The sequence below is a fragment of the Staurois parvus genome, unplaced genomic scaffold (genome assembly GCF_062004578.1).
Source record: "Staurois parvus isolate SC_StPar_1 unplaced genomic scaffold, SC_StPar_1.0 ptg000165l, whole genome shotgun sequence".
NCBI lineage: Eukaryota > Metazoa > Chordata > Amphibia > Anura > Ranidae > Staurois > Staurois parvus.
This window is the reverse complement of record NW_028317961.1, coordinates 20236414-20258985: the sequence shown is the minus strand read 5'-3', so window position 1 is coordinate 20258985 and position 22572 is coordinate 20236414.

The window sequence follows — 22572 nt, the reverse complement described above, 5'->3', positions numbered from 1 at the left end:
TGGTATGGGTTAAGGGCCCTTTGCGCATGCTCTGAAATGCGTTCCTGCCCCCACCTTACGTCACCTCCGACATATGTGTTCCACGACTCCTCCCGAGGTTCAACAGCCATCATAGTTCCGACATCCCTGCATTCCACTGGTCACGCTGCTGCTGGACATCTGGACGGCCCTTAACCCATGCCATCAGGAACATCAGTCGATTTACTATGATGAGCCTGTCATGTTTGGACTTCCTGTAAGTGGAATTTTATCTTTGTATGTTAATAAACTGCCAATACTACACTTAGAGTAGAGGCACCTTCTTCCCATGTTGTTTAGCAACAATAGATCCCTCCCTCAACAGTAGATCTCTTCCAGCAAGAATTTACCCCCATCAACAATAGATCCCCCACCAGCAATAATAAACCTCCCCAGAAACAATAGACCACCATACAAAAATAGATATCTTTCAGTGACAATAGATCCCCAAGCAAACAACAACAATAGATCCTCTAGCACACCCCAGCACCCCTTGCCATTACATACATTCAGTGCTGGAGGTGCCAGAACTGCATTCCTCTATGATCCTGCTGAAAAAAAGCTCTGATTATGCAAATGACAGGCATTTAAATGATCGATCCAGCAGCATTCTTAATTAATTTAACAGCACTGCCTTTAAAACCAAATAAATGCTTTCGGATAATACATTTATTGAATGCAAAGATTTGCCTTTCACTGTATTGAAAACAAAAATACACTCCCTCTGGTTGGTCTGTAGTTTTAGAAGATTAACAAAATCAAAATGACAGAGGAACTTATGGCTGTAGTGAATCATTTGATAGAATAGGGTTGCCACCTCATCCCTTTAAAACCAAACACTTGTTAATTACACAAGTTCTGTGGCTGATTAAGGTGGTAATTAAACTCACTTATGCAGGCCATAGACGGTTCGTTTATCAGCCGATTTTTTGTCCGAAACACGAAACATTGATCCTTCTGTAAACCAATGTTGCCACCAATGATTGCGAAAATTGGCCGTTTTTCACGAATGCCATTGCCCCACTAACAGTGCGAAAAACGGCCGATTATTCTTTCGGACTAAAAATCGGCAGATAAACGAACCGTCTATGGCCTGCATTAGTGCCCTGTCTGCACTAAATTAGCCTCAGAACCTGTGTAATTAATGTGTTTGATTTTTAATGGGATGAGGTGGCAACCTTACGGTAGAACAATTCAGAAAAACATGGTACTATTGGACAAATTGTACCCATTTGATGACTTATCAGTCATTCTTGAATAACTCCTAGTAATTTAGCATGAGAGACCTAGAGACTTGTCTATTTCATGGTACTAAGCTATCGGTTAAGAAATATGGTTTATTGTATTATCTTAATGCAGCGAAGGGATTGATACCCAAGTTTTGGAAGAAACAGGAGGTACCAAAAATAAAGGATTGGATAAATAGGTTGGACCAGATTTATAGTTAGAAGAACTTTACCATTTGAGTGAAGATAAGTTGGAGAGTTTTCGTGCCAAGTGGAAAAGGTGGGAGGATTTTAAGGAGTCAGAATTATTCCTAGAGTATATGAGAGTGAAATAGAGAAATAATGTGGATATATTTTTGAATTGGGATCTCCAGAGGGAGTGGGAAAGAAGCAGAGCTGATGTTTTGGGGGGTTGGAGGGGGGGGGGGTATGGGGTTGGGTGGTAAGGGGGGGGAGGGGAGGGGAAATGTTAAGGATTTTTGGATAACAATTAGATATTTGATAATCAAAACTGTGGTAGTTTATTTGTTTATAGTTTGTTTGTACAAATTTGAAATTTTGAAAATTTAATAAAATATTTAAATATAAAAAATATAGCATGAGAGACCTTGCATAGATAGTGCCCTCAACTTTACAACAGAGACTGCACTTCTCGCTGACGGCTGTGCTCAGAAACCCTCCTGCTTACCCTCCTCAGCTCTTTTTCCCTATTCTGCCTTTATCTCTTTTTTTGGCCACACTTTCTACTTTCTTCTCCAGGTTACTCTTTTCTGTTGATTTCCTGACTATTTCAGGCTCTAGGGTCAATTACTTTTCTTTTGTTCCTCTTCTAACAGCTCAGGAGAAACCTGTTACCAAAAATGTCTGCAAGTCTGTAATCCTTTCAAGTCCCGATTTTCCACCTCTGTTGATTTTGCTTCAAGGTATTATACTTGATAAGTATGTAGAGATGTGCTGGTTGCTTTAAATTTTAAACAGCAGTTGCAAAGCATTTTTTGTTCTTTTCCTAAGTGCATGTGTCTCTCAAAGTCTGGAGCTGCTGAAAGAGAGAGGATTTCTACTGCTGTCTAATTCTATCTAGAGGACAATCCAGAAACAGTGAGTACTCTGGGATGAAAGGGGATTTTGATATTGCTGCATTTGCTGTTTATCTCTGGAGAATGGTCATGAAAAAGCCTGCTCTCTAATTCTCAGAGTGACACAGATCTTGGAAAGCCCAAGCTGCTCAGAATTAGCTATTCCTGCTGCTGATTGATGAGAGAACTCTGTCACTGTATATTACTGGTTTGTCTCCTCAAGATTTGTGCTGTGGCTGAAGAGTGTGGTTAGTTCCAAGTCCCCACAGAAGCTTGCTGCTCTAAATATACTGAGCAAGTGTCAGTATATCAGGATTTCACCTGTATGGTAAAGATTTGTTGAAGTGTTGTTTTTCTTCTATTGCAATGTTCACTGGAAGATTCTGCTTAAAGGAGACTGTGCTATCCTGCTACCCCTGGATTAAAAATACTCTCCCATGCAGAGAGTGAGCGCCCTTCCATTACTTAAAGGGCCCCAACATTGAGAGACTTTAAGTTTCATCTCACTGGCCAGTGGTTAGGTAGGACATTTCTGCTCTAGATAGTACTGCTATAACAAATGTCAATACGCTACTTAACCTCATTAACAGGTATTGTTTCATGTGTCAATGTCACTCTCATGTGCCACCCTAGTCAGTGTGATACTAGTCAGTTTTTGGAGTCTTTGGCGCGTGAAGAGTGATTTCTTACTAAGGGCTCGTTCACACTTGACTGTTTTACCGACTCTTGCCAAACGCCCCTATAGCGTTTGGCAAGCGTTGGTCCGGCGTTTGTGGAGCGTTTTTTAACGCTTGGCAAACGCTGCATGCGCGGTTCAGCGGCGGTTGCTAGGCGCTTGCCGAGTGTTAAAAACGCCCCACAAACGCCTATAATGAAGTTTGGATGGTGTTACCGCTCTGAAAACGCCCCGCAAACTCGTCGCAACCGCACCGCAAATGCCAGCCGGGCGTTTGCGGAGCGGCACCATAGACTAGAATAGGAGGCTTCAACGCCTCCTGACTTGACCAGAGGCGTCCATTTTTCCGCGCCCGCTCCCATTAGAACAGCACCATGTGCTGCAATGGGCATAATTGTCCGAGGCATTTGGGAAGCGGTAAAAACGCTTCCCAAACGCCTTTCTGCCGCTTGAAAACAAGGCTAGTGTGAACGTAGCTTAACTGTGTTATGCAAAGTGGTATCTGTGTTTTATGTACATTACCTGTGTTAAATCAGCTAGTTCTTTTTCAGGGTTTATATAAAAATACACAGCAAAAAAATCCCAATACAATATCCCAGAAAAGTTATCCACCTCCACCCTTGAAGGTCAAACAAACAAAACAAAATATAAAACATTTCTTTTAAACAGAAAATATAAATTAGATATATCAACATATCCACCCGTACAAAAAAAGTGTCCAAAATATCAAAATTGTCAAAATTAAATTTTTGAAAAAGTCATAGGAAGTGACGAAACGCGTCAGGAACACGTGACGTCAGACGTATCGACACTGACCGGAAGTGCGATCGCGGCCATCTTGGAAGTGGGAACATGTGGCTAATGTTTCTCTAACCTGTCTGCACCTGTATCCCTGTGAGGAGGAGCTGATTCACCCATATCTTTATGTAAGTTGCTAAATAAAGAAGACTGTGTTTAATCTACCATTGGTAATTGTGGATTTTCTCATGAGGGAAATGGAGGAATAACCCTTACATTGGATGAAAACCTGAAACCTGAATGATGAGATGTTAACCCAGAGTGGTGCTATGCCTTGTCATTTCTGATATAGGGTAATTATCCATCAGCACATGAGTTGGAGTTTGCTGGTTTGGGTTTAAGGTGTACACTAATGTATATAGAGTGTGGTGATACACATTGCTGCAGTAACAATTTTGAGTTTGTTTTCACTTATTGTGTAGCTGACACTTTATGTGAGTGTTTTTTATTTATATATGTATTTTAGGTACACATTTGATTATTTGCATGTGTATTGATACTCACCTATAGAGTATACACGCTCTTATAGAGATTTTGCATGTTGCACAGAGAGTGGCACGTGTGTTTTAATTTTTAAAAGATATGACACTATGTTGAGTTTTTTTCTTTTGAGGTTTATTGTCATCAGGATCTGCGGGTGTTGAAAAAGATAGTTTGAAGAAGAAAGAATATAATGATTTACGTTTGTGGGGATTAATTTTGACAATTTTGATATTTTGGACATTATTTTGATATTTTGGACACTTTTTTTGTACGGGTGGATATGTTGATATATCTAATTTATATTTTCTGTTAAAAAGAAAAGTTTTATATTTTGTTTTGCTTTTTCAGGGTTTGTCTTCTTTAATAAAACCCATAAAAAATATTCTCAGAGTGTCGGAGTGTTCTGGGTATAATTGGAGGTGTCACCAGATTCAGGTGGTAGCTGAACCTATATATCTAGCCAAGTTCCACCCAAGGGTGTGCTACAAGTATATAATCATTCTAATATGAAATTATATGTAACTTTACATCCGTTATTGCCTGTATGACTGCAAAAGTTGAAAATAAAGAATTACAAATATTAAAATAAATATATTAAAAAGTGACCTGACCTCTTTTTAGATACTATGTAGTCTGGTCTTTTCAGCATTCTTGCCTCCCTATTAGCTGTATTACATGGCAGCCCACTTAGAGACAAGGAGGAAGGAGGTGGGCAAATAAATGACAAGGAGAGTCCCAGTTGCTTTTTACCCTAATACATTGACAGGAAAAGTATCACTGCCTGCAAATCCTCAATGCTTGTCTGGAGTGTTTACTTTATGCAATTTTTAGGACTCAAACCAACTGCAAAGTCTGCCAGAATTATAAGTGTTTCACTGTTGATGCACATAGCTTGAAGGAAAAAACTTCATACAGTATGAGTTTACATAGTAAGACTAAGCTATTCCATTACAATGTGCAAAGTGCTGATACTTTTAGCAATCATTCAAATATCATCTGGTCATGGAGCTAACCATGATAAACGGGAACCTGAATGGTGGTCATTATTACATTTTGCATATCATAATTGCTTTTTGCACTGCATTGGACTGGATATCCAATGCCAGGGCACTACTATTCATAGTGAGTTTTGCTCTTCATGATGGCAGAAAAAAATGGCAGAAAGTCCCAACATCATTTGGCACTTGTAGTAAATATGGATAATATCTGCCTACCTAAATCAGCCTTTGTGTACTTGTATGCTTTTCTCATTCTAAAAAAAGTAAAAAATGTTCAATGTTTGGGAGTCAAACCACTTTGAGTACTACAAAATGTTTGGTGGTAAATGCATTTACATCATTATATCTAAAGCGCCCAACAACAAACATAAGGTTTAGCAGGTGTTTTCCTGTGTAGATAACCTTGATGATGACTCAGGAATGGTGGTCTGTTTGATTAAAAACCTGGCAGAAATGCATGTTCTGATTAATATGAAGAAAAAAACCCCCAAACAATCAGAATGACAAAACTGCATGACAGATAATTGCTGGAAACATGGATGTGAAAAGGAAAATGCAACTGTCCCTTCCAGTAAAAAAAACGAGGTCTCTCTAATTGACCACAAGCTTTGCACATACACTATGAATGCCAATCAGCACGTAGGCCCTTTCACAGCTTCTGCATAAAGCTCATTAATTTTCTTCAATGCAAAACAGGTTTTCCTTTCCTGCATTTCTATGTCCACCAAAATGTTTCATTGCACTACAATGGAATTATTGTACAGAATGGCAGTGAACCCAGCTTCAAAAGTCATTGTATATTGGTTAAAGAGTACCAGTCATGATTGGACTTATGTAAGCATCTGAATCTGTGTAGGGTTACATATAAAAGATTTACATTGCATCTCTTTGGTAGGTTTACTAGCTTTGTCTGACTCTCCATCTTGGTTGTCAGAAGTCAGAGACCGCACCTGATGAAAGCAGTAAGTTGACTCTTGTTAAGTAAATATCAAAATGTCTTGATGGGTGTGTGTCAGTTTAGAATAAGCATTCCTAGGCAGGGTGCATGTGCATACATACTGTGATGTGATGCTGGGCCTACATGATTGAAAGCTGAAATCAAATGAATGAAAGTGGCAGGAAAGAATAGTTCACCTGAGAAGGAATTGGACTGGACTGGCTGGATTATGCTGAATGACCTCCAGCCAGGACATTAGGCAGGCTCTAACTAACTTACTGCAGCTTCTAATGCACACTGTGATAAGCTCACAGTGTGCAGAGAAATCAGAATTAGCAGTGTCAGTACAGTAAAGGAACTTGTAGAATTGTGCATGACTGAAGGTAAGTCTGTAACTTTGTTGCACTGTTATTGTTATTCACATTGTTATGTAGTCTTAAAGTGATTCTAAAGGCTTTTTTTTTTAAAATAACAAACATGTCTATACCTACCTGCTGAAGATCTGAGAAGATCCTCTCCCTCTTGGGTCCCCCGCCGGTGCTCCTGGTAAGCAGCTTGCTATGGGCGCACCTGATGCATTCACACATGGAGCTGCGGGTCTGCCCCACCCCTGTCTCTTCTCATTGGCTCACTGGCTGTGATTGACAGCAGGGGGAGCCAGTGGCTCCCGCTTCTGTCTCAGCCAATGAGGAGAGGGAGTCCCAGAATAGCCGAGACTCCAGTGCACATCACTGGATCGAGAGGGGGGCTTAGGTGATTATAAGGGGGCTGGAAGGGATGCTGCACAGAGAAGGTTTTTTTACCTTCATGTATAGAATGCATGAAGATAAAAAACCTTGAGCCTTTACAACTGCTTGTTTTGGAGTTTTGAGACACCAAATAAGGTCAAACAACTGACAGAGCAGCAGCTATCAGACTTCCCCTCAGTTTCCAGCTAAAGACCCAGTTAACAAGGCCAAAGAAAGCAAATTTGCCTCTTTCAAATCAAATAAAAAGAAAAACCAAACACTTGTTATGAGATACCTAAGCTTAGTCCAAGAACACAACCCAGTAGCACATGGATTTTAAGTGTAAGTGGAGGTTTCATCAGACATGTGGACCCGTAATTCAGGTGGTGAGCCTACATGTGTTGGCCAAAATACAAAATAAGCTCCCATGATTATGTCTTTTTGGGAGCAAGTAAAAAGATGCTTTCAAAAAGGCATGCCAACCTGCCTGCTTAATAAATGGTAGAGGCATAGTTGCCAACAGTCAGATTGCCTGGGATGCTCACAGATTTTTGACAGTCTTTGTCCCGGGCTGAATCACGGAAAATGATTTTTATCACGGACACTGTTATTTTGTCACGGATGACCGCCAGGGCATGATCTAGTACTGCAGTGAGTGTGTTACCTATACTTCCACCTCACTCCCTACAATCGGATCCTCTGCTCCACCTCTCTGTCCTCCCCCTGCCTGGGACTGCCAATCAGTGAGAGAGAGGAGGTCATGTGGCTGTTTCTCCCATCCTGATTGGTTGTTACTGTGAGGGGATGTGGCCAGCCCAGGGGTGATCGCACCAGCCCACCTTAGCCTCCTCCTACTCACATGCAAGGCAGAGGAAGCTGCTGCAGAGCAGACTTAGGACCAAGCCCAGGATGCACACCCGGACCACCAATAATGGACACACTGTCAGAGTGGCTGCGGACCGACCAGATGCCACTCAATAGTGTATCAGAGGTAAGTTGTGAGAGAGTTGTGTGTGTGGGGTGCAGAGTTTGTGTGTGTGGGGGGGGTGCAGAGTTTGTGTGGGGTGCAGTATGGTGGAGCATACTGTGATGTTTATGGTGAAGCATCCTGTAATATTTATGGTGGAGCATACTGTGATATTTATGGTGAAGCATACTGTGATATTTATGGTGGAGCATACTGTGATATTTATGGTGGAGCATACTGTGATATTTATGGTGAAGCATCCTGTAATATTTATGGTGGAGCATACTGTGATATTTATGGTGGAGCATGCTGTGATATTTATGGTGGAGCATACTTTGATATTTATGGTTGAGCATGCTGTGATATTTATGGTGAAGCATCCTGTAATATTTATGGTGGAGTATACTGTGATATTTATGGTGGAGCATGCTGTGATATTTATGGTGAAGCATCCTGTAATATTTATGGTGGAGCATGCTGTGATATTTATGGTGAAGCATCCTGTAATATTTATGATGGAGCATGCTGTGATGTTTATTGTGGAGCATTGTGTGATCATTTAGTATGTAGTAAGCTGAAATATAGTTTTCTATTCTAACAATGAAAAGGCAGGCACATCAAACTGATGCTGTAATACACTTGCCTTCTCATTTGTAACAAAAACAAAATTAAATGGTTTTTGCCTCTTGTTGGTAGCTGGGCATTTTGGGGTCATATTACTCATTGTCACCTTGCTGTTTATCAAAGCAGTTTACACACTTAGACACCAATTATAGAAGTTGTATAGTCTGCTCTTTTACTATAAGATTGGGGCAGATTTTCAGGCAATGTCAGTTCGAAGGGGAAAGGTTTTCATTGAGACAGCACTTTTTAGCTTAATTGGAAGAGTTAATCCGGATGCAGCAAAGACAGTGAATGCTATAAATGATGTTTGACACATAATAAATTATAAATTACTTAAACAAAGAAGCACAGCCAAACTGGAAATGTGAAAAGAAGTCAAAGTTAATCTGTTCTAGGAATTAAAGAATAAGTAGAATGCAGTGTATTAAGGATGGAACTGCAATAAGATGGATTGAATATACATTCATGCCCAGTGTACCAGATGTGCCCAACAAATTGGTGTCAGACAAGTTTTACATTTCAAATTCACCTGAATTGGCACTTAGATTAGAAGTACTGACTATTATAAATACTGACTACACTGTTAATGCAATTCCAGTGATTTATTTGTGTAACACCCTGCTATAAATGTCTAATGCAGGATGTTGAAGCCAACACAAAAGATGGCAGTGTCCTGCAGAACAGTAGCAGCCACATGTTGAAGAGTAGCCATGTGGAACTTGTATGCTGAATTACAGGACTTTACTGAAGAACAGCACACCTGGGAACTACATTTCTCAGAGGAGCTTGCAAGTGGGAGGAGGTATATATAACTCAAAGCCCGGCAGACTGATCAGAACGTGAGAGGGGAGAGATCAAGAGAGGAGGAAGTGTGTTGATGGCTGGAGTGTTGGACCAGGCCATGGAGCCAGAGAGGAGAAGTAGAAAGGAGAAGTAGAAAGTGTCTGCTGTTCATCGGTCTTCTCACACTGCCCAGTGAGCCAATCTGCAAGCAAGACATCCATTGGGACACATAATCAGGACAGGAGCATATGTGGGGGCCCCCATCTGAAAGACGGACCACTAAGACCTGCTGGATACCATTATTAGGGTAAGCGAGTCCCATACACCCACTAATTGAGAGAACATTGACAATTTCATCACATCTGCTATCTACCTGCACATAGTTGCAGACATTACACTTAGCTACCCTAGTTTGCGGCCTAGTTCTCCCAGCCAACATTTGCATTACAGTCTTATCATCCAAGCTGACCACAGGACTACAGGCCAGAATACAGCAGTGCCAACTGAAACAGCAATTTACCCTTCCTAGTTGAACAGGATTTCTACTACTGTTGCCTGTGACTCTTGTCACCCAAATAGAGAGTTGTTCTTGCTTACAGACACTTATGCCAATTGTTACACTTTACTGCTTCAAATTTTGTCCTTGCTTAGTGCCTTAAAGGGGACCTTACACCAGTTCACCAACATTAGGAGAAATACTTAACTATCATCTACACCTTAGATCATCTTCACACCAACTGGGCCCCAATTAGCATGCAGAAGACTCCATATTGTTCTTAAAGGGACATTGGTTAATTATAGATGAGAGTTTTCTCCATTTTCAAATCTAATCCTTGTCATCAAGTTCTGAGGACCTGTAGTGAGCTTACCTGTTTATTGATTGTTGTTCTTGCTTGCTGGGGATTGAACAATCACCTCAGATTGGAGGCAGTGGATTATTTCTGAAAGCAGGCCTGCTAACAGTTACTGGTACTTTACTGTGGATGCTGTTACTTTTACTTAAAGTTGACCAGAGTGATTATAGTGCTGCATATTTCAATGCTATTTTGTGTTTTTTTTGATAAAGCTACATTCAAACTTGATATAAATTTCATACTGATTTACACTAACTTGTGTGTGAGTCCATTTTAATGTGCTGACCTTTTCGGGTCACAAGAGTGTGGTATTGTTAGCCAGGGGTGTAGATAAGGGGGGGAGTCAGGGGGGTCTAAACCCCACCCAGAGGAGAGTTGTCAACCATCCCTGCAGCAGTCAAAATTTGGGGGCAAGCAGTGACGGGACTAGGGGTGTGTGCAAGGGGTGGCAGTGGGGGTGGTGACAAGCAGCGATCTCCTGTATGGCTTACAGCTTCTGCACAGAGTTCTATTACTACACAGGGCAGCTCACTGAGCACAGTAGGAGTTCTGGCATCTGTCCCGCCCACCGCTCATTTTACATTGATTTGCAGTGCCACTTCCTGCCTTGGGGGCTTTGGGGGAGGAGCTTTGCCTGGGTCCTGGAGCGCCGAATGCTGTGGTGTGTAGCCACTGGACCCCTGCATGGATGACTGCTGGCTGCTGTTGCTTTCTTCACTTCTCAAGCTGTGTCCCTCTTTTCTGTTTGTCTTTGTCTGACTGAGTGTCACCAGTCAGGCTCAAACTAACCCAATAATACAAAAGAGCTTTGGCTGTATTTCTCCTTTAAGCATGTGTGAGCACTACACACTAGTGGTTTGTATTCTGTTTGCTGAGTGTAATTCTCAGTATCTGTCCCTGATCTGTATGTATGGACTCTGCACAGTACCACTTCTGTCCCGTATGCCAGATGTAATTCTCGGTATCTGTCCTTATTCTGTATGGATTCTGTACAGTACCACTTCTCCTGTCCTGTATGCCGGGTGTAATTCTCAGTATCTCCTCTTATTCACCCAACAACTAACCTCCTCTACTCCTCCCGCCACTTCATCCCCCACAGCCATCTCCTCCTGTGCCACCTTCCCCTCCCTCCTAGACTGTAAGCTCGAAAGAGTAGGGCCCTCGAACCCCTCGTGTATTGTATTGTTACTGTCTTGTCTCATGTTCTGTCCCCCACTATAATGTACAGTGCTGAGCATACCCTTTGGCGCTATATACATACTGTATAATAATAATAATAATGTATGGACTCTGCACAGTCCCACTTCTCCTGTCCTGTATGGCGGGTTAACAAAAAATAAGTGAGTGTGATGATTTCAACAAGATGGCAATAGTTGCCCATTAAGGTTGGCTATTACTGTGCACCATTCTGTGGTAAGCAGTGCCTTTTTTTAATATGTAAAGGTTAAAAAAAAGGTCAATGAGTGCATTGCCTCACGCAAAATGGTGCCCTTTGCGCTATAATAGCCAAACTTACTGAGCAAGTGCAAATGGCTTGAAATAAGAAAGCAAAATGCTTGGGTTCCCCTGATTGGTGTAGATGGGGGAGGTGTAGAGTGGGGATGCTGCATTATACCTTGCTTACAAATTAGCTGAGCTAATATTTTAACTGGACACTCATATCGCAAAGGGAAAAAATATGAATATATGACATTGTATACTCCTCTCCATGTTTCCATTTTCTCCTTTTCAATCACCCCCCTCATACATTTCCTCCCCCTACCTTTTCCTTCTCTATTCTTTCCTTCTAGAGTTCATGTCCATAAAAATGCACAGTGGCTAAATCGTTAACACTTCCGCCTGGCAGTACTACGGTCGTTGGTTGGAATCCCAGCCACGGCACCTCCTGCCTGGAGTTTGTATGTTCTCCCTGTGCCTGTGTGAGTTTCCTCTGGGTACTCCGGTTTCCTCCCACACTCCAAAGACATGCTAGTAGGTTAATTGGATCCTGTCTAAATTGGCCCTTGTAAATGAATGTGAGTTAGGGACCTTAGATTGTACGCCCCTTGAGGGTTCGGGACTGATGTAAATGTACAATATATATGTAAAGCGCTGCGTAAATTGATGGCGCTATATAAGTACCTGAAATAAATAAATAAAAATTCTTCTGTTTTATAATAATATTTATAATGTTATTATCATTGTTTAACAATAAAGATATAATAAACTTATGGGAGGGGGGGGGTTTATATTATTTATAAAATGTTATATGATCCTCCTTTTGTTTAATTTTATTTAGTATTGTAATAGAACAGTAATGTTGCAGGGATACATTTAAATTATGTGTTTTATGCTCTAAATCTGCATATACCGTTTAATACAGCCATCTGTTTTAATTGTCTCTTGTATATAAGCACTCCTAGTCCTGGCCACCCCTATCTCTACAGTTAGGCACATCAGGATGAAATGCATCGCATAGGGCCAGCTTATAGGTGGGAGCATGGAATTTGCAGTGTACAGCTGAATAAGCTAAGGGAAGTCTGTGATGTCATTGGAGTTCTACCTTTTTTTTTTTTTTTATTATTGCATTCATATGGAGGAAAAAATGGGCTCCTTGGATTGGTGTGCCTGCAGCAGGGGGAACTATAGAAGCTTTCGAGAGGTGGTTTTTCTTTTAATGAATTTCTAATATTTTATTTTAAAAGGCTGATCTCCCTTCAAAAAAATATACAGAGAAAAACAGTATTCTAAATAAGCTTGTGTTAAAGGCTTGTGTTCCACTGACTGGTGTTTGGGGAGTAGGTTTGGTAGAGTGAGGCTGTTGCATAATACCCAGCCAGGGGTGGACTGACAACTCATGGGGCCCCCGGGCAATAGGGGATCATGGGGCCCCTGTGTCCTTGCCCTAACTCAAAAAAGCCTATGAAAAAGGTACCAGGGGCATCTCATGGGGCCCCCTACTGACCCCGGGCCCTCGGGCAGTGCCAGAGTTTCCAAATGGTCAGTCCGCCCCTGTACCCAGCTCACAAATAACCTGACCTTGCCAAGGAGTAATTATTTTTTGGGGGATTTTTAACTACTTTAATTTGTAAATTCTATTGGTGCAGAATATGCTGCTCATGCTGTAATTAATTATCTGTTTTTGTTTGACAAAAAAAAAGGTTGTGTGTATGTAATTCTACCCCTGCAGTGGCTGCTGCACGGTCCAGAGAGTGAGACAGTCCTTTTCTAGACCAGGCCCATTTAGTGAAGTCCTGCAGTCAGTTGCAGATTGTTCCTGGGTCCCAGCTCTGCCTCCGCTGAGTCCTCACAGAACAACAACACAGCCCATAAGCTGCCCCTGGGACCTCTCCTTGGTGGGGAATGACAATCTCTCCAGGGCTCCAGACTATTTATCAGCTTCAGAGCCACCTTGTAGGCACACCTCCCCAGGGATTGATTAGACCCTGATCAATATTCAGGCTGGTCATTTGAATTCTCCCTTCCTAAGCTCTAGGAATACCATCTAGAGGCGAGGGGACGCAATCAAACTTCCAGCATGAGCAACCCTAATCACACCAGACCAAACAATCATTGCTCCCTTGATTGCAGAAGGAGCCAAAAACAAAATTTACCTTGAATCCTGCACTGGAAGGGTGCTACATGTAGACTGAACTGTCCTCAGAATGTGCTACTAGTGTTCTGATCATGTCAGATGGACCAGCTCTTTTTCAAATAAGAGAATGGCCAGATTGCTAGTCTGTGCCTGTTTCTTATCAGATTCTTTTCATTATAGTAATTACCATTAGGGTCAGGATGCCTGCAAATGAATTTGTGCCCCATCCCGTTCTCAGACCAGAGAGAGCTAAGGACTGTTCCATTACAATATTTTCAAACTCATTCAGTCTTTATTTTGGAAACCAAGACTAGGTGTTTAGGTGATAGGGAAAGACAACTCATTTATATGATTGCTTTATAAAACAATTGTACACACTCCTCACTGGATAGCCATACAAGGACTGTCATTGGTTTAGTAACAGGCACAAAGTGAATGTGAGAACTACTGCTGTCACATGTGAATCAAACAAAACATCTTGTATTGGTATTTTGTATGTAGATGAATGCTGTGTATGTAAAAAGTGTCCTGATTTGGAACAAGCAAGTATTCCGTTTTTATATATGCTTTATTTATTCATTCATTTTTAAAATCTTAGACTGCATTTTTTAAAGCAAAGAAACCTAGTGCTAAAGGGTTGCAATAAAAGACTGTGCTCTGTATCCTCACTTGCTCCCATTCAGCAGCCTGCACAGAGCTGTTTATCATGCAGACTTTAATCCAGATCTGTGAAAGCAACAATGGATAGAATGCATGATTACATGAGATAATGAGGAAAGAACTGGGAAGTTAAAACTAAAATTCTAAAAACAATAAGTAAATAAATACAACTAGAGAATTAAAGAAGTACAATAGCTTTAAATTGTATAGTAGGGAGCAGGGGTCAGTAGGGGGCCCCATGAGATGCCCCTGGTACCATTTTCATAGGCTTTTTTGAGTTTGGGCAAGGACACAGGGGCCGCATGATCCCCTATTGCCCGGGGACCCCATGAGTTGTCAGTCCACCCCTGATAGGGAGTTGGAAATGAGATTGTATCATCTCTCATTTAACTATTATAATATATGCATTAATAAGATGCAATGGTGGTCCTTGGGCTGTTAGCATGCTATTTACCAATTAGCTTGGAGGCAGGAGGTTGATTGTTTAGGCTTAAAAGAAAATCATAATTTGAGAAACATGGAGGCTCCCATTGATGAGCGCTGGTTGTCTGAGCACCAGGCTGTCAAACTGATCTTCTTGATTCAGTATTTTAAATCACTAACGTGAAATAATTATAAAGATAAATGAGGACTTCTGACTTTTCTCTTGCTTTCCTGATCTCTATATCTACTGTGAAAGTAATACATCTACAATCGTTGGTTAGCATAAGAGTTAATTAAGTAGCATTATCAATGCAATTGCAGCATCTTGTATGTCTCATGACAGCTTTTCTTTAAGTGGAAAGTGCAGTGCATTTTCAGGCCTTATTTTGAGCTATTTTTGCAGAATTTACCCTAACAATCTTTTTAAATGTGACTTTTACATATTTACATATTGCAGTATTGTAATCCCGTAAGAACAGTATGTAGGGTGGTAATCAAGTGGTACACGCTGTGGAGAAAATTGAGTGTGACTAAATTGATTAAAATCAAACTTGAGCTAAGATGTTATAATTATTATTATTATTATCAATTTTCAGGATATACATAGCTCCTAGTGATGGGCCAAACACCCCCCTGTTTGGTTCACTGTCGAACATTCGAACCTAACGAAAGTTCATCCGCGAACTTTGAACTGGGACCGAGAATGCAGTAAGATACCACACAACATTTTGTTTAGAAAAACTACTAAAATACTGCATGAGATACATTATGAAGTCATGTGGTATTTTAGTAGTGAAAACATTCTTTAATGTTTCAGCTGTCAGCAGGGTTGTTTTGTGTGTTCCTAGGCCTTCATGATGCTGTTTGTTCACTAATGTTCTCTAACAAACCTCTGAGGGCTTCACAGAACAGCTGTATTTATACTGAGATTAAATTATACACTAGTGGATTCTATTTACTAATTAGGTGACTTCTGAAGGCAATTGGTTCCACTAGATTTTAGTTAGGGATATCAGAGTAAAGGGGGCTGAATACAAATACAAGCCACACTTTTCAGATATTTATTTGTAAAAAATTTTGAAAACCATTTATCATTTTCCTTCCACTTCACAATTATGTGCCACTTTGTGTTGATCTATCGCATAAAATCTTAACAAAATACACTTACATTTTTGGTTGTAACATGACAAAATTTAGAAAATTTCAAGGGGTATGAATACTTTTCAAGGCAATATTTGTTAATTTTTAACTACGGCTGAAAAATCTCATCTAACAGCGCTGCACACACTTATGTATATTCTGAGAGCAAGACCCTCTTGTGTCAGCATAAACAGAGCGGTGCTGCAGCCTTGGAAATTCGGATGGTTGTGTTTGCAAGAATGGAAGACAGGATGAAAACATCATGTTTGTCCATCCACTTCACTGCAAGTAATTCATTGTTTTTCAAGCAGGCTTTCTGCCCCTTTCTAAGATGGGTATTTACAAGCCTTTGGGGAAAGTCCCGGCAATTAGGTTGCACTGTGCCACATGCAACACTAACAAGATTGTACAAATGTCTAAATAGTGGCACGCTTGTATAAAAATTGTCCACGTATAAGTGGTACCCCATATGGAAAAAGGGTGACAAAGTCCTAAACTATCTTGCCACTGCTCCCCATGTAGTCTGGGCATCCAGGGGGCTCCACATCTTTTCCCTCAAAAATTTGAAAATTACATGTATAGCCTGTTGTCCTCTCACACGTTTCACCCCATATCTGGCACGCTTGGTGGGGAGAAATTGTTTGAATGCAAGGCGGCCAGAAAAATTAATGAGGGACTCAAATGTTTTGCTGGGGAGTATACACATCTGCAAATTTCTGGTTAAGGTGATTTACGAGAGGTCGGATTTTGTGGAGACGGTCAAATTTAGAGTCATCCAGAGGACGACAGAGTGTATTGTCATTGAAATACATAAATTGCATTATATTCTCATATCTGTGTCTGGCCATGGCAGCAGAGAACACGGGCATGTGATGAATCGGGTCTGTGGACCAATACAGCTGTAATTCATTTTTTTTTAGTAATGCACTTGTTGAGGGTTAGGCCCAAAAAAGCTTTACATTTGGAAACTGTAATAGGTTTCCATGCAAATGGTCTGGCAAGGTTTGAATTTGGGTTGGAGGCGATAAATTGTTGTGCGTATAAATTGCTTTGATCCACAATCAATCCCTACAGATCTTCTGTGAAAAATAGCTTAAAAAAAATCAAGGGGAGTAGCTAAATTTGATGTTTCCACCTGAATTCTGGGTTTGGCAGTGAATGGGGGAAGTAGGGTGCTGCAGAATTTGTAGACTGCCATTGGGATTTGCAAGTACATCTGGAAGGACACTATTGGCTTAACGGGCCTGTGTTCAAATTCTTGGTGGCTGCGGAACACTACTTGTGCTAGCCACCATACCAGCTTGTACTGCACGTATGGGACTCACCACATCACCAAGTGACACTGCAGTGCTGGTATGAAAAAGACCAGGATGTGCTAGGACGCTGGTGCTTGCCAGTTCACCAAAAAGGTAGAGCGGCACTAGTACTGGCACTCTGCTGCATATGAGAATCATCATGCAATTGTAACACCTCAGCAACCTTGGACCGGGGTCGAGTATGCCTGACCTTAGCAGGGGTCTCTACTCCACCGTCTGAGCTATCTGTCAGGGTGCCGCTGCTCTCTACAGGTCTGATTCTGTCAGTAAGGCTTCCCCTTCGCTTTCATCTGACATGGTCAGAATCCTGTAGGCTTCTTCACTAGAGTACCTTTCAGTGGACATTTTGGCCACTAAATGTATAGGTACCTAGTGTGACTCACAGGAAAAAGAGCACCTGGCTGTCAGGGACTGCTTGAACCGCTACAAAAAAAAATGACCTGCTAGTGCTAGCAGAGATTGTTGCGAACGTGCGCACCAGAGGCAGGACGCAGCCTCCATTTTGTTAAGAATCTCCATTTTCTCCCCTCATACTTTTCCCCTTTCCTCTTTGTTAATCCACAGGGACATATGTGTGTTGGAAGGGTCACAGGCAGGCTAGGGTACAGCAGGGAACCCCAGAGCTATGAAACATTTTTGAGCTAGGTGCCTGGCTATCTGGGCGAGCTGTACCATATAACACCCCGTATAAGATAAGGCAAGCTTTCCCAGGAGTTCAAGGCATTCTAACGAAGCATGAATCAGATAAACACTTTTCAAAATCCATTTTTCCCCTATGTCTCATATCTTGGAATATGAGAGACTTACATAAAAACCAGACATATTGTCAGATTGGCTAAGAGGAGACGAACAATTTGATCACTCTCCTTGTCTCAAATACCTAGGAAAGCAGAAAAGTAGATCTTGGGAGCCATTCAGTGTATAATTTCATAATTCATATCTAATCAATCCTCAGACGTGTCTGCATAATAATCTACCCGCTGGTGGAATGTCACTTATGCATATGGAAAGTTATGAGCCAAAATATGAGTTATGAGAGATTTTGGCTCTAGTTGAGGTATACGCCCAGACGAACCCTCAGTAAATGAGGCATTGTTCCTTGGCTTTAGAGACACCCCCTGCTGCAGGACTACAAAATGGGCTGTCAGGCCTAATAAAGTTAAGTTGAAGAATTCTCCCATTGACCATCGAAACAGAGGGAGATCAAAGCACCCTTCTGCTCTGAAACTTGATCTGCTAACCCAGGACTTTGGCAAGTACTTTAACCCCTTAACCTCCTTTCTGTTATCTCTTTGCTGTGCTGTTGTTCTCTGTATATTTATATATATATTGGTTACATCTTTTGTTCTGTAAATATTTTTATTGCACCCCTTTTTTCAGTAATAAATCTTTTCTTCTGAAAGTGTTGAACTGTTTCTATAGCTCTTTGCAATTTACGAATTCCTGCCTCTAAAAGACACACTACTGTGTTTGTTTAACCCTCTGTATAACCAGCCTGAGGTGACCGTGTTATATGGACAATTACCTCAACCATTATAGTGTTATTGCGGATATCGCCGAGTTTCCTCTTTCTCTGTACAAAAAGGAGGTGGTGGCAGTGTGAAGGGTTAATTGCGCAATTAACCTGACCCAGTAACAATCGCTCAGGCTGCCGGTACATTGATTGTGGTCCATTAGCTGGAAAATTGTTGTGCAGGGTGCGGCTGGGTTGTTACGCACGGGACATCGCGGTTTCAGATTGGCCAGTCCTTCGGCCACGAGTTTGGTGAGAAGGTCAGGGGTCTGACGCCACGTCCGTCACATATTGGTGACAGTGGTCGTGGGATTGTCACATATTGGTGGCAGCGATCCCGCGTTTGTCACAGAGATCATGCCTGATCTTGCTAACTTTGCAGTTTTGTGTATCAAGAGACAGTGATCTACTGACACTGCACTTGCTGGGGGAGTAGAGGGGATTAAGCGTAGAGACTAAACGCAGGTGCTGACAGGTGCAGAGGCTGATCCTGCTAACACTGCATTTTTGGCGACACTATACTATTGTCAACGCTGGTATAGTGCTAATCTGATCAAAGATATTGATCCGTTCAGACACTATACTAGCAATGGAGGTTTATTGTGTATGTGAGCGTGTTCCTGGCAATCAAAGGGTTAAATGTGATGACTGTTGTAGTGGTGGGCAATCTGACGCTATCTGGGAGGGATGCTAACTGACGCTAACGCTATCTGAAGTTGTCTGTGGCTCTAATACAGTAATCCGTAAAACAATCTGTACACTGTACTAATGATACTTGTGACAGGGCAGTGAAGAGGTTAACTGGGGGGTGATCAGGGGGTTAAATGTGACTGATCAGTGCTTTTACTGTAAAACTGTAGTGCTTTGACTCATGTGGATCTGCTTTCTTCTCTCTGGAATGGAATTTGCTCCAGGGAGAGAAGATTGCATCATTTTGAGTGCCTGTGTAGTGTAAACACAGGCACAGGAAGATCTGTGATGGGGCAATGATCACTCAGTAGATCCTGGGTGAACATCACTGGCCTGAATCTGCTGACTGATCAGTGCTGCCGCCTACCCGTGAACACGATGGGAACGTGGTTCATGTTTATATATGTGATTTTGCTCAGGGAGTCCACCCTGTAGCAGTAAATCTGCAATAGGGTGAAGCTTAACTGGTTAAAGTTGTAACTGAGGGCTGTGGGTGGCTTTGTAAGTTGCTGTTAGTATTTTGAATTTAATTTGATGTTTAATTAAATGTTTTTCTTTGTTTTGTATAGAAAGTAAAGGGTTAGGAGCTCTGTTTGGGATTTATTGCTGCCTGTGTTCACATAGGAGCGAATGACCTTCACTATCTGTTCCAATGACAGGAAGTGATTGGATAAGAACAGAGACAACAAAAATCCCATTTATGTGGGGAGGGGTTAGGACATCTTTCAGTTTTTTTTTGTCTTCTTGTCCCACAAATCCACAATTCTTACTCATTCAAAAACTAGTTTTGGTATGTTTTATACTTGATTGGTATGTTTTATAATTGCACTTAGCAAAAGAAAACAGTCGCCAACAATCATTTCTAAGACACGTTAGAAGTGCTGTATAGCATCCATACATACTAAATAAGAACAACTGATACTGATAATGACACCCAGCATACAACAGAAGAAACATGCTATTGGGCAGTTTCTACACATACAAAATAGGATCAAAAATAAAAAAAAATACACCCAGCATAGAGAAAAATAGAAGTGCTACTGTGCAGTGTCCATACATAAAGAATAAGATCAGATAATGAGAACCACACCCAGCATACAGAAATGTATATTTTGTGTAGGTAGTCCTCTTTTGGGGAAAGAGGGGGGTATGAGAAATGACCCTCTTCAGGATAGTGTGCTAAACCTGTAGGAAAATAGGAGAAATAGAACCTTTGCAAAGTGGAAGACAGGGTTTGTTAATAAAGTTGGCAGTGCCTCCAACCAGGACAGGGCCTCTAAGAACAGAGGGGATTCTCTTCCTGAGAAATTAATCAGTAATCTATGCAAGAGAGCTACTGCAGCCAGCATAGAACATTAACCATAGGTAAAGAAAAGATTAATAATAGTACATACATCCAAAGTACAAACCGGTATTATCAGCAGAGGCCCCAGCATCAGTTCTGATGGATGTGTATACATCTATCCAGACATATATAATTAATAATAAATTTACCTCCAGATGAATGCTGCAGAAGAGTTGGAGACCTGAAGACAAATTCAGCTGTGATGGGGATATCCTCTAACCATTGTCCAACCAGCCTGGAATGCAGCTTCTCACCGGCAGAAACTGTGGCACTGGAAATTGCCTATCTACTCTGGCTCCTAGTCTCGCCCTAGTAGTTTCTAATCTGACATGTAACTGAACCTATGCTGGCTAGCTGTAGAATCTCAGACCAGAAGGGACAGGGCTAACTAAAATAACATAAGCTGGACTTATAAAGGCTCTGCTGACCCACCAACAACAGCAATGACAATGCAATCAGGCAAGTTACGGCATGGCCAATAAACATATTCAAACAACATAATCAGAGAATCTTGCAAGCTTGTATAAAAAGCACAGTAACCCCATCCAATATTTCCAACTGACCTGTTGTAAGATCCAGCTTTGCTTGGAGCCCAGGTATATAAAAACCAGAAGACACAGATGACCCCCTGAAGATGAACCTTTGCTACTATGCTGAAAACCAAGAGAACCACCAGCCCTTATGGTACAGCTTGGATTTTTCCTCTTTCCCAGGAGCCACTAGTTTAACGTCGGCCTAGAGGAGCTTTTGAATTCAGATTCCCACAGTTCTTGAAAATGTGTCCACCACCAGCACTGGTCATCCTTGGGATCCCTGCATAAAGGTTTCTCGCCCGTCCTGGGTTGGAGAAAGTCCCTTTTGGAGAAGGCTGATAGAGGTGAAGGTACCAGTGCCTCCTCCTTGAGGCACAAAGGGTCCTACCTTTTGGTCACTGCTACAGTTGCATCTGTCTCCTCCTGTTCCTGTGAAAGCATGTCTACTATGGCATAGTCGAAGTTAGTGGTGGGTTAGGCTTTGACCCTCTCATGCAGGGCTCTCCAGACTGGGCCAGGCTTCATGCCCTCTATGAACTGGTCCCTCGGTATGTGGTCAGAGTCAGTGATGTCAGCACAGCCACAAACATTCTGCTTTTCCAGGCACCTCCATAGGTTCTGCATAGCTACCACATAATGGGTGAGGTTCTCATCCTCCTGCTGTTTCCTGAAGAAGAACCTTCATCAGGGGTGGTGGTTGCAGTGGCGGTGAACGTGGTATACTTGGATTTTGCAAAAGCGTTTGACACAGTTCCCCACACAAGGCTAATTTGTAAGGTAAAGTCTATGGGCTTCGAAAAATCTGTATGTAAATGGATAGAAAACTGGCTAAAAGATCGTATTCAGAGATTAGTGGTTAATGATTCATACTCTGAATGGTCTGGGGTCATCCGTGGTGTACCCCAGGGTTCAGTGTTGGGACCCTTACTTTTTAATATATTTATAAACGATATAGGGTCTGAGATTAAAAATCCCATTTCAGTCTTTGCAGATGACACCAAGCTGTGCAGTGGAATAACATCCTTAACAGGATGTCTTCAACTTACAAGCCAAACTCAATGCACTGTTTAATTGGGCAACTATGTGGAAAATGAGAATTAATGTTGATAAATGTAAAGTTATGCACTTGGGGGTTAAGAATATGCATGCATCATACATACTAGGGGGGGGGGACAACTGGGGGAATCAATGGTGGAGAAGAATCTGGGGG